This window comes from Petromyzon marinus, unplaced genomic scaffold, assembly GCF_048934315.1.
Source record: "Petromyzon marinus isolate PM22_M1 ecotype Great Lakes invasive population unplaced genomic scaffold, UKy_Petmar_22M1.pri1.0 PM_Scaffold_15, whole genome shotgun sequence".
Lineage (NCBI taxonomy): Eukaryota > Metazoa > Chordata > Hyperoartia > Petromyzontiformes > Petromyzontidae > Petromyzon > Petromyzon marinus.
The window spans coordinates 1,076,244-1,086,720 of NW_027423113.1; positions in this window are offsets into that span (position 1 = coordinate 1,076,244).

Sequence of the window (10,477 nt, forward strand, 5' to 3'; positions counted from 1 at the left end):
CTGAACCCTGTGGGAGTCTCACTGATTAACACTGAATCCTGTGCGAGTCTCACTGATTAACACTGAACCCTATGGGAGTCTCATTGATTAACACTGAACCCTATTGGAGTCTCACTGATTAACACTGAACCCTGTGGGAGTCTCACTGATTAACACTGAACCCTGTGCGAGTCTCACTGATTAACACTGAACCCTATGGGAGTCTCACTGATTAACACTGAACCCTATTGGAGTCTCACTGATTAACACTGAAGCCTGTGGGAGTCTCACTGATTAACATTGAACCCTATGGGAGTCTCACTGATTAACACTGAACCCTGTGGGAGTCTCACTGATTAACACCGAACCCAATGGGAGTCTCAGTGATTTACACTGAACACTATGGGAGTCTCACTGATTAACACTGAACCCTGTGGGAGTCTCACTGATTAACACTGAACCCTGTGGGAGTCTCACTGATTAACACTGAACCCTATGGGAGTCTCACTGATTAACACTGAACCCTATGGGAGTCTCACTGATTAACACTGAACCCTATGGGAGTCTCACTGATTAACACCAAACCCTATGGGAGTCTCACTAATTAACACTGAACCCTATGGGAGTCTCACTGATGAACACTGAACCCAATGGGAGTCTCAGTGATTTACACTGAACACTATGGGAGTCTCAATGATTAACACTGAATCTTGTGGGAGTCTTACTGATTAACACTGAACCCTGTGGGAGTCTCACTGATTAACATTGAACCCTATGGGAGTCTCACTGATTAACACTGAACCCTATGGGAATCTCACTGATTAGCACTGAAACCTATGGGAGTCTCACTGATTAGCACTGAACCCTGTGGGAGTCTCACTGATTAACACTGAACCCTATGGGAGTCTCACTGATTAACACTGAACTCTGTGGGAGTCTCACTGATTAACACCGAACCCAATGGGAGTCTCAGTGATTTACACTGAACACTATGGGAGTCTCACTGATTAACACTGAACCCTGTGGGAGTCTCACTGATTAACACTGAACCCTGTGGGAGTCTCACTGATTAACACTGAACCCTATGGGAGTCTCACTGATTAACACTGAACCCTATGGGAGTCTCACTGATTAACACTGAACCCTATGGGAGTCTCACTGATTAACACCAAACCCTATGGGAGTCTCACTAATTAACACTGAACCCTTAGGGAGTCTCACTGATGAACACTGAACCCAATGGGAGTCTCAGTGATTTACACTGAACACTATGGGAGTCTCACTGATTAACACTGAACCCTGTGGGAGTCTCACTGATTAACACTGAACCCTGTGGGAGTCTCACTGATTAACACTGAACCCTATGGGAGTCTCACTGATTAACACCGAACCCAATGGGAGTCTCAGTGATTTACAATGAACACTATGGGAGTCTCACTGATTAACACTGAATCCTATGGGAGTCTCACTGATTAACACTGAACCCTATGGGAGTCTCACTGATTAAGACTGAAACCTATGGGAGTCTCACTGATTAACACTGAACCCTGTGGGAGTCTCACTGATTAACACTGAACCCTATGGGAGTCTCACTGATTAACACCGAACCCAATGGGAGTCTCACTGATTAACACAGAACCCTGTGGGAGTCTCACTGATTAACATTGAACCCTGTGGGAGTCTCACTGATTAACACTGAACCCTATGGGAGTCTCACTGATTAAGACTGAAACCTATGGGAGTCTCATTGATTAACACTGAACCCTGTGGGAGTCTCACTGTTTAACACCGAACCCTATGGGAGTCTCATTGATTAACACTGAACCCTATGGGAGTCTCACTGATTAACACTGAACCCTGTGGGAGTCTCACTGATTAACACAGAACCCTGTGGGAGTCTCACTGATTAACACTGAACCCTGTGGTAGTCTCACTGATTAACACTGAACCCTATGGGAGTCTCACTGATTAACACTGAACCCTATTGGATTCTCACTGATTAACACTGAACCCTGTGGGAGTCTCACTGATTAACACTGAACCCTATGGGAGTCTCACTGATTAACACTGAACCCTGTGGGGGTCTCACTGATTGACACCGAACCCAATGGGAGTCTCAGTGATTTACACTGAACACTATGGGAGTCTCACTGATTAACACTGAACCCTGTGGGAGTCTCACTGATTAACACTGAACCCTGTGGGAGTCTCACTGATTAACATTGAACCCTATGGGAGTCTCACTGATTAACACTGACCCCTATGGGAGTCTCACTGATTAACACCAAACCCTATGGGAGTCTCACTAATTAACACTGAACCCTATGGGAGTCTCACTGATGAACACTGAACCCAATGGGAGTCTCAGTGATTTACACTGAACACTATGGGAGTCTCACTGATTAACACTGAACCCTGTGGGAGTCTCACTGATTAACACTGAACCCTGTGGGAGTCTCACTGATTAACACTGAACCCTATGGGAGTCTCACTGATTAACACCGAACCCAATGGGAGTCTCAGTGATTTACAATGAACACTATGGGAGTCTCACTGATTAACACTGAATCCTATGGGAGTCTCACTGATTAACACTGAACCCTATGGGAGTCTCACTGATTAAGACTGAAATCTATGGGAGTCTCATTGATTAACACTGAACCCTGTGGGAGTCTCACTGATTAACACTGAACCCTATGGGAGTCTCACTGATTAACACCGAACCCAATGGGAGTCTCACTGATTAACACAGAACCCTGTGGGAGTCTCACTGATTAACATTGAACCCTGTGGGAGTCTCACTGATTAACACTGAACCCTATGGGAGTCTCACTGATTAAGACTGAAACCTATGGGAGTCTCATTGATTAACACTGAACCCTGTGGGAGTCTCACTGTTTAACACCGAACCCTATGGGAGTCTCATTGATTAACACTGAACCCTATGGGAGTCTCACTGATTAACACTGAACCCTGTGGGAGTCTCACTGATTAACACTGAACCCTATGGGAGTCTCACTGATTAACACCAAACCCTATGGGAGTCTCACTAATTAACACTGAACCCTATGGGAGTCTCACTGATGAACACTGAACCCAATGGGAGTCTCATTGATTTACACTGAACACTATGGGAGTCTCACTGATTAACACTGAACCTTGTGGGAGTCTCACTGATTAACACTGAACCCTGTGGGAGTCTCACTGATTAACATTGAACCCTATGGGAGTCTCACTGATTAACACTGAACCCTATGGGAATCTCACTGATTAGCACTGAAACCTATGGGAGTCTCACTGATTAACACCGAACCCAATGGGAGTTTCACTGATTAACACTGAACCCTGTGGGAGTCTCACTGATTAACACTGAACCCTATGGGAGTCTCACTGATTAACACCGAACCCAATGGGAGCCTCAGTGATTTACAATGAACACTATGGGAGTCTCACTGATTAACACTGAACCCTATGGGAGTCTCAATGATTAACACTGAACCCTATGGGAGTCTCACCGATTAACACTGAACCCTGTGGGAGTCTCACTGATTAACACAGAACCCTGTGGGAGTCTCACTGATTAACACAGAACCCTGTGGGAGTCTCACTGATTAATACTGAACCCTATGGGAGTCTCACTGATTAACACTGAACCCTGTGGGAGTCTCACTGATTAACACTGAACCCTATGGGAATCTCGCTGATTAACACTGAACCCGGTGGGAGACTCACTGATTAATACTGAACCCTATGGGAGTCTCACTGATTAACACTGAACCTTGTGGGAGTCTCACTGATTAACACCGAACCCAATGGGAGTCTCAGTGATTTACACTGAACACTATGGGAGTCTCACTGATTAACACTGAACCCTGTGGGAGTCTCACTGATTAACACTGAACCCTGTGGGAGTCTCACTGATTAACACTGAACCCTATGGGAGTCTCACTGATTAAGATTGAACCCTTTGGGAGTCTCATTGATTAACACTGAACCCTATGGGAGTCTCACTGATTAACACCAAACCCTATGGGAGTCTCACTAATTAACACTGAACCCTATGGGAGTCTCACTGATGAACACTGAACCCAATGGGAGTCTCAGTGATTTACACTGAACACTATGGGAGTCTCACTGATTAACACTGAACCTTGTGGGAGTCTCACTGATTAACACTGAACCCTGTGGGAGTCTCACTGATTAACATTGAACCCTATGGGAGTCTCACTAATTAACACTGAACCCTATGGGAATCTCACTGATTAGCACTGAAACCTATGGGAATCTCACTGATTAACACCGAACCCAATGGGAGTTTCACTGATTAACACTGAACCCTGTGGGAGTCTCACTGATTAACACTGAACCCTATGGGAGTCTCACTGATTAACACCGAACCCTATGGGAGTCTCACTGATGAACACTGAACCCAATGGGAGTCTCAGTGATTTACACTGAACACTATGGGAGTCTCACTGATTAACACTGAACCCTGTGGGAGTCTCACTGATTAACACTGAACCCTGTGGGAGTCTCACTGATTAACACTGAACCCTATGGGAGTCTCACTGATTAACACCGAACCCTATGGGAGTCTCACTGATTAACACTGAGCCCTGTGGGAGTCTCACTGATTAACACTGAGCCCTGTGGGAGTCTCACTAATTAACACTGAACCCTGTGGGAGTCTCACTGATTAACACTGAACCCTGTGGGAGTCTCACTGATTAACACTGAACCCTGTGGGAGTCTCACTGATTAACACTGAACCCTATGGGAGTCTCACTGATTAACACTGAACCCTATAGGAGTCTCACTGATAAACACTGAACCCTATGGGAGTCTCATTGATTAACACTGAACCCTATGGGAGTCTCACTGATTAACACTGAACCCTATGGGAGTCTCACTGATTAACACCGGACCCTGTGGGAGTCTCACTGATTAACACTGCACCCTATGGGAATCTTGCTGATTAACACTGAACCCGGTGGGAGTCTCACTGATTAATACTGAACCCTATGGGAGTCTCACTGATTAACACTGAACCCTGTGGGAGTCTCACTGATTAACACTGAACCCTGTGCGAGTCTCACTGATTAACACTGAACCCTATGGGAGTCTCATTGATTAACACTGAACCCTATTGGAGTCTCACTGATTAACACTGAACCCTGTGGGAGTCTCACTGATTAACACTGAACCCTGTGCGAGTCTCACTGATTAACACTGAACCCTATGGGAGTCTCACTGATTAACACTGAACCCTATTGGAGTCTCACTGATTAACACTGAAGCCTGTGGGAGTCTCACTGATTAACATTGAACCCTATGGGAGTCTCACTGATTAACACTGAACCCTGTGGGAGTCTCACTGATTAACACCGAACCCAATGGGAGTCTCAGTGATTTACACTGAACACTATGGGAGTCTCACTGATTAACACTGAACCCTGTGGGAGTCTCACTGATTAACACTGAACCCTGTGGGAGTCTCACTGATTAACACTGAACCCTATGGGAGTCTCACTGATTAACACTGAACCCTATGGGAGTCTCACTGATTAACACTGAACCCTATGGGAGTCTCACTGATTAACACCAAACCCTATGGGAGTCTCACTAATTAACACTGAACCCTATGGGAGTCTCACTGATGAACACTGAACCCAATGGGAGTCTCAGTGATTTACACTGAACACTATGGGAGTCTCAATGATTAACACTGAATCTTGTGGGAGTCTTACTGATTAACACTGAACCCTGTGGGAGTCTCACTGATTAACATTGAACCCTATGGGAGTCTCACTGATTAACACTGAACCCTATGGGAATCTCACTGATTAGCACTGAAACCTATGGGAGTCTCACTGATTAACACTGAACCCTGTGGGAGTCTCACTGATTAACACTGAACCCTATGGGAGTCTCACTGATTAACACTGAACTCTGTGGGAGTCTCACTGATTAACACCGAACCCAATGGGAGTCTCAGTGATTTACACTGAACACTATGGGAGTCTCACTGATTAACACTGAACCCTGTGGGAGTCTCACTGATTAACACTGAACCCTGTGGGAGTCTCACTGATTAACACTGAACCCTATGGGAGTCTCACTGATTAACACTGAACCCTATGGGAGTCTCACTGATTAACACTGAACCCTATGGGAGTCTCACTGATTAACACCAAACCCTATGGGAGTCTCACTAATTAACACTGAACCCTTAGGGAGTCTCACTGATGAACACTGAACCCAATGGGAGTCTCAGTGATTTACACTGAACACTATGGGAGTCTCACTGATTAACACTGAACCCTGTGGGAGTCTCACTGATTAACACTGAACCCTGTGGGAGTCTCACTGATTAACACTGAACCCTATGGGAGTCTCACTGATTAACACCGAACCCAATGGGAGTCTCAGTGATTTACAATGAACACTATGGGAGTCTCACTGATTAACACTGAATCCTATGGGAGTCTCACTGATTAACACTGAACCCTATGGGAGTCTCACTGATTAAGACTGAAACCTATGGGAGTCTCACTGATTAACACTGAACCCTGTGAGAGTCTCACTGATTAACACTGAACCCTATGGGAGTCTCACTGATTAACACCGAACCCAATGGGAGTCTCACTGATTAACACAGAACCCTGTGGGAGTCTCACTGATTAACATTGAACCCTGTGGGAGTCTCACTGATTAACACTGAACCCTATGGGAGTCTCACTGATTAAGACTGAAACCTATGGGAGTCTCATTGATTAACACTGAACCCTGTGGGAGTCTCACTGTTTAACACCGAACCCTATGGGAGTCTCATTGATTAACACTGAACCCTATGGGAGTCTCACTGATTAACACTGAACCCTGTGGGAGTCTCACTGATTAACACAGAACCCTGTGGGAGTCTCACTGATTAACACTGAACCCTGTGGGAGTCTCACTGATTAACACTGAACCCTATGGGAGTCTCACTGATTAACACTGAACCCTATTGGATTCTCACTGATTAACACTGAACCCTGTGGGAGTCTCACTGATTAACACTGAACCCTATGGGAGTCTCACTGATTAACACTGAACCCTGTGGGGGTCTCACTGATTGACACCGAACCCAATGGGAGTCTCAGTGATTTACACTGAACACTATGGGAGTCTCACTGATTAACACTGAACCCTGTGGGAGTCTCACTGATTAACACTGAACCCTGTGGGAGTCTCACTGATTAACATTGAACCCTATGGGAGTCTCACTGATTAACACTGAACCCTATGGGAGTCTCACTGATTAACACCAAACCCTATGGGAGTCTCACTAATTAACACTGAACCCTATGGGAGTCTCACTGATGAACACTGAACCCAATGGGAGTCTCAGTGATTTACACTGAACACTATGGGAGTCTCACTGATTAACACTGAACCCTGTGGGAGTCTCACTGATTAACACTGAACCCTGTGGGAGTCTCACTGATTAACACTGAACCCTATGGGAGTCTCACTGATTAACACCGAACCCAATGGGAGTCTCAGTGATTTACAATGAACACTATGGGAGTCTCACTGATTAACACTGAATCCTATGGGAGTCTCACTGATTAACACTGAACCCTATGGGAGTCTCACTGATTAAGACTGAAACCTATGGGAGTCTCACTGATTAACACTGAACCCTGTGGGAGTCTCACTGATTAACACTGAACCCTATGGGAGTCTCACTGATTAACACCGAACCCAATGGGAGTCTCACTGATTAACACAGAACCCTGTGGGAGTCTCACTGATTAACATTGAACCCTGTGGGAGTCTCACTGATTAACACTGAACCCTATGGGAGTCTCACTGATTAAGACTGAAACCTATGGGAGTCTCATTGATTAACACTGAACCCTGTGGGAGTCTCACTGTTTAACACCGAACCCTATGGGAGTCTCATTGATTAACACTGAACCCTATGGGAGTCTCACTGATTAACACTGAACCCTGTGCGAGTCTCACTGATTAACACAGAACCCTGTGGGAGTCTCACTGATTAACACTGAACCCTGTGGGAGTCTCACTGATTAACACTGAACCCTATGGGAGTCTCACTGATTAACACTGAACCCTATTGGATTCTCACTGATTAACACTGAACCCTGTGGGAGTCTCACTGATTAACACTGAACCCTATGGGAGTCTCACTGATTAACACTGAACCCTGTGGGAGTCTCACTGATTGACACCGAACCCAATGGGAGTCTCAGTGATTTACACTGAACACTATGGGAGTCTCACTGATTAACACTGAACCCTGTGGGAGTCTCACTGATTAACACTGAACCCTGTGGGAGTCTCACTGATTAACATTGAACCCTATGGGAGTCTCACTGATTAACACCGAACCCAATGGGAGTCTCAGTGATTTACAATGAACACTATGGGGGACTCACTGATTAACACTGAACCCTATGGGAGTCTCACCGATTAACACTGAACCCTGTGGGAGTCTCACTGATTAACACAGAACCCTGTGGGAGTCTCACTGATTAACATTGAACCCTGTGGGAGTCTCAATGATTAACACTGAACCCTATGGGAGTCTCACTGATTAAGACTGAACCCTATGGGAGTCTCACTGATTAACACTGAACCCTGTGGGAGTCTCACTGATTAACACTGAACCCTATGGGAATCTCGCTGATTAACACTGAACCCTATGGGAATCTCGCTGATTAACACTGAACCCGGAGGGAGACTCACTGATTAATACTGAACCCTATGGGAGTCTCACTGATTAACACTGAACCCTGCGGGAGTCTCACTGATTAACACCGAACCCAATGGGAGTCTCAGTGATTTACACTGAACACTATGGGAGTCTCACTGATTAACACTGAACCCTGTGGGAGTCTCACTGATTAACACTGAACCCTGTGGGAGTCTCACTGATTAACACTGAACCCTATGGGAGTCTCACTGATTAACACTGAACCCTATGGGAGTCTCACTGATTAACACTGAACCCTATGGGAGTCTCACTGATTAACACCAAACCCTATGGGAGTCTCACTAATTAACACTGAACCCTATGGGAGTCTCACTGATGAACACTGAACCCAATGGGAGTCTCATTGATTTACACTGAACACTATGGGAGTCTCACTGATTAACACTGAACCTTGTGGGAGTCTCACTGATTAACACTGAACCCTGTGGGAGTCTCACTGATTAACATTGAACCCTATGGGAGTCTCACTGATTAACACTGAACCCTATGGGAATCTCACTGATTAGCACTGAAACCTATGGGAGTCTCACTGATTAACACCGAACCCAATGGGAGTTTCACTGATTAACACTGAACCCTGTGGGAGTCTCACTGATTAACACTGAACCCTATGGGAGTCTCACTGATTAACACCGAACCCAATGGGAGCCTCAGTGATTTACAATGAACACTATGGGAGTCTCACTGATTAACACTGAACCCTATGGGAGTCTCACTGATTAACACTGAACCCTATGGGAGTCTCACCGATTAACACTGAACCCTGTGGGAGTCTCACTGATTAACACAGAACCCTGTGGGAGTCTCACTGATTAACACAGAACCCTGTGGGAGTCTCACTGATTAATACTGAACCCTATGGGAGTCTCACTGATTAACACTGAACCCTGTGGGAGTCTCACTGATTAACACTGAACCCTATGGGAATCTCGCTGATTAACACTGAACCCGGTGGGAGACTCACTGATTAATACTGAACCCTATGGGAGTCTCACTGATTAACACTGAACCCTGTGGGAGTCTCACTGATTAACACCGAACCCAATGGGAGTCTCAGTGATTTACACTGAACACTATGGGAGTCTCACTGATTAACACTGAACCCTGTGGGAGTCTCACTGATTAACACTGAACCCTGTGGGAGTCTCACTGATTAACACTGAACCCTATGGGAGTCTCACTGATTAACACTGAACCCTTTGGGAGTCTCATTGATTAACACTGAACCCTATGGGAGTCTCACTGATTAACACCAAACCCTATGGGAGTCTCACTAATTAACACTGAACCCTATAGGAGTCTCACTGATGAACACTGAACCCAATGGGAGTCTCAGTGATTTACACTGAACACTATGGGAGTCTCACTGATTAACACTGAACCTTGTGGGAGTCTCACTGATTAACACTGAACCCTGTGGGAGTCTCACTGATTAACATTGAACCCTATGGGAGTCTCACTAATTAACACTGAACCCTATGGGAATCTCACTGATTAGCACTGAAACCTATGGGAGTCTCACTGATTAACACCGAACCCAATGGGAGTTTCACTGATTAACACTGAACCCTGTGGGAGTCTCACTGATTAACACTGAACCCTATGGGAGTCTCACTGATTAACACCGAACCCAATGGCAGTCTCAGTGATTTACAATGAACCCTATGGGAGTCTCACCGATTAACACTGAACCCTGTGGGAGTCTCACTGATTAAC